Raw genomic sequence first — 9,298 nt, 5'->3', positions numbered from 1 at the left:
TGCGAGTCCAAGAAAACAATGGGATTCGCAACTAGGAACAAAGATTAAAATATCGCAACTATCGGAACACTGTACCAATAATTGAGTTTTGATTTAGGATGAAATTATGATTTCTTTCAAAGGGAAGCATTTTATTATAGAAATAGAAGCGTGGAGCCTTCGGATACATATCAAAGGTAAGGGAATAAGATTTGAAAGGACATAGGGTGAAGTAGTGTTTCGGCGATATCAACGATTTCCGTCAGTATATGCAGGACAAGTGAAAAATCTGCTTCTGCTCCACAGTACAACCACCGTCGAACCGACGTGTCATTGGTGCTCTCTGATTGTCCCCCACTTTTAACGGTCATTTGCTTTGCGGGCGATCACTGTAAAGTTTAGAATGCCATTCTACCTGTCGCCCAAGGCACACAACCACTGGTGCAAAAAATCGGCATTGATGAAAGAGCTGCTTTCCCGGCTTTTCCCTGCTGCGATGTATGGACATGCTTGCAGCATAGCTTATAAGTTTATTGATGACTGTCTATTCATAGACCAGTGCATGATGACGTAGGTTGACAGTTCATAGAGCTATTTCGCCAGAACTTAGTCTCCGGCGAAGCCTGATAAACAGTTTCATCATTTTATTCGCATTTAGATGTCCTTTGCGATTGATTTAATGCTGAATGCAAGGAATATCACTGAAATGATCGGATCACAGCAATTTTACTAAAAATATGAATTTTAATTTTCCTTTATCGATTTTTTCTTCTAACACCTAAACAAGCTCCAGGAACTGTCAAATAAGGAGGTTAAGTTAGAGTTTGTACTGGTCTATTGAGGTGGAATATTGATGCGTTACGGTGAAATATAATGGGGTTATAAAGTACCCTCACATAACTCCTGTCAAAATGAGTAATACACAACCCGATGTATGGTTGAAGACACGTAGGTTGGTGGCTGAGCTACGAAAAACTTCACGAGCCATTATGTACTATGAGGTTGGCGATATGATGTTCGATGATTTTTTCATCATGGCGTCGTGGGCTAGAATTTGAATTATTTTCTAGCAATGACGCGGCAAATAAAAAATAAATAAGCGATATATCTCTGTTACGCTAATAAAACCATCGAAAATTTTTATTTTCGGTTATACGAAACAGGACAAATTAGAAACATGGCTAAATCTTTACAGTTACCCTACATGTAGAAGCAAATCTGAACGACTAATTCGAATATGCTAAAAAATATCATTGAAACTAATCAATTAATAAACTGTCGTAATTTGTTTGATTTAGATCTATTTAATGATGAACTTATATTTGTGAAAAAATAACTTTGAAAATAGGGTAAAACGTCCTATCGTTGTGGTATGTCCTAATATTGCGAGTAGTGTTAAAATAGTCGATTCTGGATATAATAGCCTTCAAAACAATTGTAGATACGCTAAACTCATCGAATCAACGACTAGAACAGCTTTTGTTTGACAAAATTCCGTTCAAATTATGAAAATTATCATTTTTCATTAAAAAATTTGAATCCTTTGAGCCTATTATTGCGGTAGTGCAGGTCCTATTGTTTGGTATTCGATTTCCATAGAATTGCATGCAATACGCAAAATAGACTGAGCTTGAAAAAAATGTCGCAAAATAAGCAACTGCGTCCTATTATTGCGATAGTTTGTTTTTATTGTGGTAAAAACAAACAAGCATACAAGTTTGCGCACAATTGACGACAACCTAGTTCGACTGGTTATTATTTCGTGAGTCGGTACATGAATCCTTCCATGGAATATTTAAGCCTTCATTTTCAGATCATTTTCAAGACTACTCAAATGATGAGAATAGTAGATTGATAGTTCCCGTCACCTCTCACAAGCAGTAAAGGCATGGGAATGTTATTTGTTTGAAAAAACCAATAGTTTAATAGATGCCTGTGCAAATTACACGATGACTATCGAATAAAATAAGATTATCATTGTAATCTTTTAGATTTCAGAAGAAATGCTTGAAAAGAAATGGTTACAAACTAGGCTTCAGAAAAAAATCCAGTGAAAAATTGACAGGGAATTCTTTCATTTTTATATTTTCATGAAAGCGGAGAATGAAATGTAAAATCGAGAGATTCTTCATAAATGAAATAATTATGGACGTAACATTACGAATCTATTAACAGCAAAATTATACTATTATTATTATTTAATCAGACTAAGGTCAGGCCAGCGCGGTATATAAGAGTCTTCTCCATTCGGCTCGGTCCGGCTACACGTCGCCAACCACGCAGTCTTACGGAGGTCCGCAAGTCATCTTCCACCTGATCGATCCACCTTGCCGCTGCGCACCTTCGCCTTCTTGTGCCCGTCGACATCGACAATTCTGGCTATCGTGCCCGGCCCATCGCAGTCGTCCGATTTTCGTGTGAACGATGATGTAGTTCTCCAACATGATGCAATTCTGGTTCATTCGCCTCCTCCACGTACCGTCCGCCATCTGCACCCCATCCATAGATGGTACGCAGCACTTTCCTTTCGAAACTCAAGTGCGCGTTGGTCCTCCACGAGCATCGTCAGGTCTCGTATCCGTAGAGGACTACCGGTCCTAATAAGCGTTTTGTAGATTGTCAGTTTGGTACGGCGGCGAACTCTATTCGATTGGAGCGTCTTGCGGAGTCAAAGTACGTACGATTTCCAGCCACTATGCTCCCGCGAATTTCTGCTGGTGTCATTTTCGGCAGTCACCAGTGAGCCCAAGTTCTTCTACCACCTCGATTTCGTCACCACCGATGCAAACTCTCGGTGGGTGGCTCCATTGTCTTCTCTGAACTCTTCCTATCATGTACCTTCTGTCTCGACGTGTTGATGACTAGTCTGTATCCGCTTGCTTCCTCTTCAGTCTGATGTAGGCTTCTCCATCTTCTCAAAGTTACGTGCCATAATGTCTATGTCGTGCAGAGCAAATAGCTATTTGGACTTTTGAATACACCACTCGTTTTAATTCCTGCTCTTCGCGTCCCTTCCAGCGATGTTGAATACAGACACTAAAGACCATCATCTTGCCTAACCTCTGCGGGTTTTGAAGGACTCTAGAATGCCCTGAAATGAACTACGCACATCACCCGATCCATCGTCACTTGATCAACCGCGTCGTTTATCCGGAACTGTGTTCGTGCATTAGCTGCCATGGCTGGTCCTGATCGATTATCATATGCGGCTTGAAGTCGATGAATAGATGATGTGGGCACGTTGTTGCGGCATTTCTGCAGTATGAATGGCGAACACCTGGTCCAGGTGAAGCGTTCGCCCATAAACCATTGGCGTAATCTAATCACAAATTCTAGGGGCTAACTTTTTAAATCTTTCTAATTTAACACTCATAAGACAGAAAGTCTACGCATTTTGCTCGATTGCAACTTGATTGCGTTAATCTACCAGATAATGGACATCTATATTTCAAATGATACCATCGCGACGCTCGTTCCTGTTTCAATGACGAACACACTCGTAAATAGTTTGATACACACCTTATAAAGCGATTTCTTGCGTGTATTCACTTATCTTATATTAACGATCTGCACAGCGTAAAGAACAGCAGTCTTTAGTGCACAAACGTGTCTCACCCAAAAAAATGGCGGCAAAAACTTCGCGTTTGATGCGTGTTTACCGAGTTCTTCCAAAGTTCCACATGATAATAAAAATGGCTGCAGCTGAGGATTAGGTATAGTTAGAAGGTGCGGATCATACGCTGATTTAGATAATTCACTATCACAAAACCCTAGAAAACTTATATCTCAATTAACTGTCTCATTATCCCAGGGAAGTTTGTACTAATGAAATACTATATTCTTTAATTCACTTTTATGAGTATTTTGGTATTTGCTAGTTATAATGGTTTTGAGGGTCCAGATTTGTCGGATAATCTTTTATAACAATTGTTTGCAGTTCAAAAACTTGACTCGAATAGACTTAACTTAGCTAAGTGTTTGAAGAGAAGGATTGATAATGGAAGACATTCCTTTTCTGCATTTACCCACAGTATATCAGTGGATTCAAGGTTGATGACTTACCATTACTGGTACTAGTTATTAATTATTCCCACCGTGAAAATTCACCCATTTTCTTGAAAAAGCGTTACCACCCATTTTAATGGTAGGATATTATCAACAATAACATAGTACCATAGCTAATGGTAAAAGCATCTAACGCTAGACATTTGCAATACTTATCAAAGTGATCAAATTTTCTAGGTGGGCCTACCGATCCTAGGGTGGCTATAGCCCTCTAGCCCCCTGTAGTTACGCATAATGTATAAAACCTGCCTGGTACTGCCCACGAACTTGTAAAATTCTGATGCTAGTTTATTCGCTAAAGTGTGGGAGTACCTTGTAGGCGGTGTTCAGCAAGATGATTTTGCTAGTAGTAGCTACAATCACAGATCGTCCTTTTAGATGTGGACACCTTCCATCACTCGTTCTGGCAAAAGATTCTTCTCCCAAATCTTGCGAATGACCCAGTGAAGCGGCCTAGTGCTCACCACCGTGTTTAAATAGCTCTGGTAATTGGTCAACCAGGGCTTTTGTTGTCTCAGCCAGGCCAATCTCCTTCTGATTTCCTGAGATCCGAGCCGAAGATTATGTCCGGCGCGTTCTCCCTAGTCCATCACCAATTGCCATCTTCATTCCACATCGCCATTCAGGTGCTCTTGTATGCGCTGTCACTTTTGGATCACCTCACGCTCGTTCGTAAGAAGGTTCCCTGTTTATGTCCTTGCAACTTTATCAGGGCTGTAATCACGTCCAATTTAAATCTGAGTCGTTCAGTAGCTCGCTAGGTCAGCAGTAGGCCGATGGAGTCCTGTAGTTAGCTGTATAAAGCACCATTGAAAGTCCCATCGAAGGAAAAGTCATACCACATTTTCCAAATCACTCCACATACGTACATATTCACATATGAGTTTCTCATAAAATCAGGAACTAGTTCTGTTTGCAGTAACTTTCAAGAAATTTAAGTTTGAAACCCAAGCATCAAAACGAGCGTCGAGCAATACCTAGTTGCTACACACTTCTATTATATAAACTTTAAGATTTCAATGCATTTTCATAAAATTTTCAATTTTAGTTATGTCGCATCTTGACATAAGACCAAATACTGTGTATTATGTCTGAATGATGTTTCATTTCTTCTCGGTTAAATCTACAAAGCCTACGGAATATGGTTTCAGTTTGCAAATTTGGATGAATACATCGCCCAATGCACGATCAAAAACCAGGATTTCATCGAATACATTATCGAACATTTATCTTTTCATTTGGACAACCAACACACTAAGGATTGAAAAAGTCAGTTGAATTATTTAAAGTGAGATATTAAGTTGTGGACGTAATACAGCTTTGAAAAACCGTGTTTAGAGCACCTGCGTTGTAACGTCACGAAATGTTCTGAATTAAACGAACTTAGTTCGTATTTACAGTACTATTCATAGGGTCACTATCATCATATATTTAAAAAGTGGTTCATTATTTTTGGAGTAAAAACAACGACCATTAATCCATGTTTAAGCCAAGGTATGCAAATCGACAAATTCACGCGTGTTGTAAACGTCACGCAGCAAATTACATCCTAGAAGCCTTTTCCCACACATATTCGTGTTATATATTCGAGCGATGAACGAATTAATATATCATTCGAATTTTATATAGTGATTCAGAATCAGTGTAATAATATGCTATGTGTACCATGTTTTATGCAAGCTTTCTCCATAAAACCATTTAAAGGTGCGGTCAAAACGTTGTAACGTCACGCCTAACGGCCTGGCTAAACAAACTTCCCTAATTTCAATTGCAACCGAACGTACTAGCAACGTACAAAAGTAGTCAGTTGATTACAGTCCTGATGATGGCCAACATCGCGCCCGAAACTGGTCGACGTAAAGGTATTTTTTAAATCTTAGTTGACGAGTTAAAACGATAAGTGTTATGTCTTGCCTCGCGTTGCGTTTCTTAGTGTCGAGCTGTTCGTTAGCATAAACCACAAAATCAAACGTACAACCCTTTTCTGCTGAAAATGCTGGTCCTGAGAAGATCCAATTTTCTTCTCAATGCGCTTTTCCAATAACTAACTGAAACCAAACCCGATGACTTTTCGTGTAGCGATTGAATAAATTTGCAGCTTCGCCACTGCATAACGCGGGACGCAACAGGCGACATTTTTAATCAACCTTCCTTAAATAAAATCTGATCGTTGGTATGATGACTACTGACACGACAACACCATCATGCGATGGTTTTCCCATGAAAATGCTACCAGTCAGTGCCATCGTGCTGCTGTTTCCGACTCTGCGTGAAACTCGTTAGAACTGAGGATAAATCCAAACCCAAGCAACAAAAAATGTCTCATTTTTCTCAGATTTAACAGATTTAATTGATTGAAAATCAATCATATATGCCTCAACTCCATGACAAAGATTTCTTTTCTTTTACAAATAAATTGCTAAGTGTATTAAAACGCTTGGGCGGTTTGCAGAACCCGACCATTTGATGTAGTAGTGCTTGTAGAAGTCATGTGGCTTAAAAAGAAATATTTTGTATTTCATGTCCTTAAGATAAAATTTAATAGGAAAGGTTTAATAATTTATAGAAAATATAATTCTCAACGAACTATGAACATTGTTTTTCTTTTTATCATATCTTAGCACATGGGTACGAGTGCCTAAACATTGTTGTTGCTATTTAGAAAATACAAACAATTTTACATAATCTTGAGAACTAAACCAACCTTGTTCTTTCATGAATTTGAGCGTTTTCTGTGATGTGCTGGACCTCTCGCCTTTTTCTGTCATGTCCTAACTAAAACAACCATTTTAATAATGCAATTATGGTGCATTACAAGCTTTGAAAGGCTGAAATTGACCAAGATAAGGCAATCAAATTGTTATCGACTAATTATTAGCTGGGTTGTAAACTTTGTTGATCATCTTTCTCTACGATAACAACGCGTTCCTAAGCGTAGCCAAACTGATAGCAGAAAGTCAACAAGCATGGCATTTCAATCTTATATCACTCCTCTCAATTCTATTCAATTATCGCAAGATAAGCTGGAAATTAAGCCTAATTTTAGCAATACCCTAGAAGAACCATAGAAGACATCAAATGGGTATTTTCAGCAGTTTGGGAAATATCGAACGAGTATTTGGCCACTGACAGGTTACAACATTCTCTCCACATTTCATTTTGCGCAAGTAAAATCTTTTTTCTTTCCTATAATAATTGTAGCAACTTATCGATCATGATGGTAGTTATGACCAACGCTTGGTCTTCGCCGCCATCCCAAATTGGAAGCCGACGATTCTATTCCCATCACCGAAGACCAAGGATCATGGATGGCGATACAGGTCAGGGATCTTTGGACCGATCATCACCGGTTGCGGCGGCGAGTCGGCGAAAATGGACCTTCTAGCGGTCAACCGATACGATCGGTTGGATTTTAATTGGACTTGCGATGCAGTGGATATTTGCACAAGATTTTTGTTCGGAATCGGCTGTGAACGGCTTACCAGTTCGCCCATTTATTTGGGTGAGATAACATCGGACGCTATTCGTGGATCGTCCGGAACGATGATAACCGTACTTGAAGATAGGGTTCATGGTGATGTATTGTACCACTTAGATACAGGACACTGCGGGTTTCATGAGTGGTCCTCCTATTCGTGTTAACTTTCATGTGGATGCCTGAAACGCCTTACTATAATTGGAAAGAACAACCGAACAGGCGAAAGAAAGTCTCGTCTTTCGTCGATCTTCAATGGTTTCTTAGAATTAGAAATTGAACCGTCTGTGGAAAGTCAAATCGAGAAAGGGGACATTGAGTGAACTGTTCAAAGGGCGTACCGCAACCACATGCGGATTGTATTTATTTTGGTGTTTGATGCAGTTCACTGGAATACTTGGAATTCTTGACATGCTCAAACGATTTTTGGAAAAATTTCCTAAATTTGAAACCAGAGAGATGTCCATGTATTGGGAGCTGTCCAACTTGTGGCCGTGTTGTTCCCCCTGCTGTTTAGTTGATCGAATGGGTCGAGGCCGTTGCTGCTGCTTCTCAGCAGGAACGACATTGGACTATTTTTGGTAGTGTATTTTGCTATCGCAGGAGATGATTACCAAAAACTTAGGATGGATCGCATTCATTGCACTCTGTTCTACATAGTGTTCTATGGGCAGGATTTAAGTGTCGTTCGCGTGTTGACAGAAATATTTCCGAAAACATCCGGACTATGCAAACGCCACGTTTACAATCGCGAGTGCTGTGGTCATTTTGGGATCGTTAAATTTTCAAGCGACGCTAGATAACGTTAGATACACGTTTGGATTGTTTCGCTCAGTGGGGCTATCAGTGGAGTGCATTACATGTACATTCCGGAGACGAGGCAAGTCTTTGGACGACGTTCAAAGGATAGTGGGAGGGTACGCACCGGATAATGTGATCGGATTGTGATATTTATTATTCAGGGCGGTTAATTATCAACTTGAACTACTTTGGCTCTTAAAACAAAAACGAATGTGTTATTTATATCCCACAACGTCGGGGTTCGTTTGTAAAATTTCCATGACAGATTTTATATAAATTGAGAATAACTAATATATGGAATAAATGTGTTCTTTTCTACACTTCATTGAACAAAGCTTTGTTGATGTTGAATTAATGACAAACTATCTTTTATTCTTTTCAGGAAATATGTCAGACAGAAAAACGTAAAAGATGATATTTGAATATTTTTAAACTAAAATTAAAAAAATTGGATCACTCGAAAAATATAGAAAAGTTTTTTGGTCATATTTCCGCCGTCTTAATCCGATTTTGGTGTATTTTTAGCCGATACAATGAAATGAGTAGATCTTGGACCGTAGGTATTTTAAACAAACAATTTGTAATTTTCACAGCAAATAAGATTTTTTTATTTTATTAAGATACCTCATTTTTCTTATAAGGCTGTTACAAATATTTAATTAACTTTTGTCCTACTGGTCTCCGAAAGGTCGAGGGGATAATAAAAATAAATAGTGGAACTGTACGGTTTTGGCCATGTTCTAATTTGGCAAATTATGCGAATAACCTGAAAATAAATTAATTCGAGGGTTTTATTAGCTCCATAAAAGATATATCTCTCACGGTTCAACGTTGCTTTCAACTGAACGATTATTTTGGAAAATATGTATTTTCCAGGTCTGGCCAAATTAGGCATTGTTGGCCAAAACCAGTCACTTCACCAAGTACACAGGATTTTGTTTTTACACGATTTTTTTTCGCTCGTATTTTTGATCGTGC

At 38.9% G+C, this 9,298-nt stretch overlaps 1 pseudogene; it reads left to right on the top strand.

The window, feature by feature from the left end:
* Positions 1-382: 382 nt before the first annotated feature.
* On the top strand, positions 383-8,467 carry LOC134210077 (facilitated trehalose transporter Tret1-like; annotated as a pseudogene).
* Positions 8,468-9,298: the final 831 nt, after the last annotated feature.

Source organism: Armigeres subalbatus, chromosome 2 (assembly GCF_024139115.2).
Source record: "Armigeres subalbatus isolate Guangzhou_Male chromosome 2, GZ_Asu_2, whole genome shotgun sequence".
NCBI classification, from domain to species: Eukaryota; Metazoa; Arthropoda; class Insecta; order Diptera; family Culicidae; genus Armigeres; species Armigeres subalbatus.
Note: the sequence above shows the minus strand (reverse complement) of the source record. Positions and strands in the feature narration are given on the sequence as shown.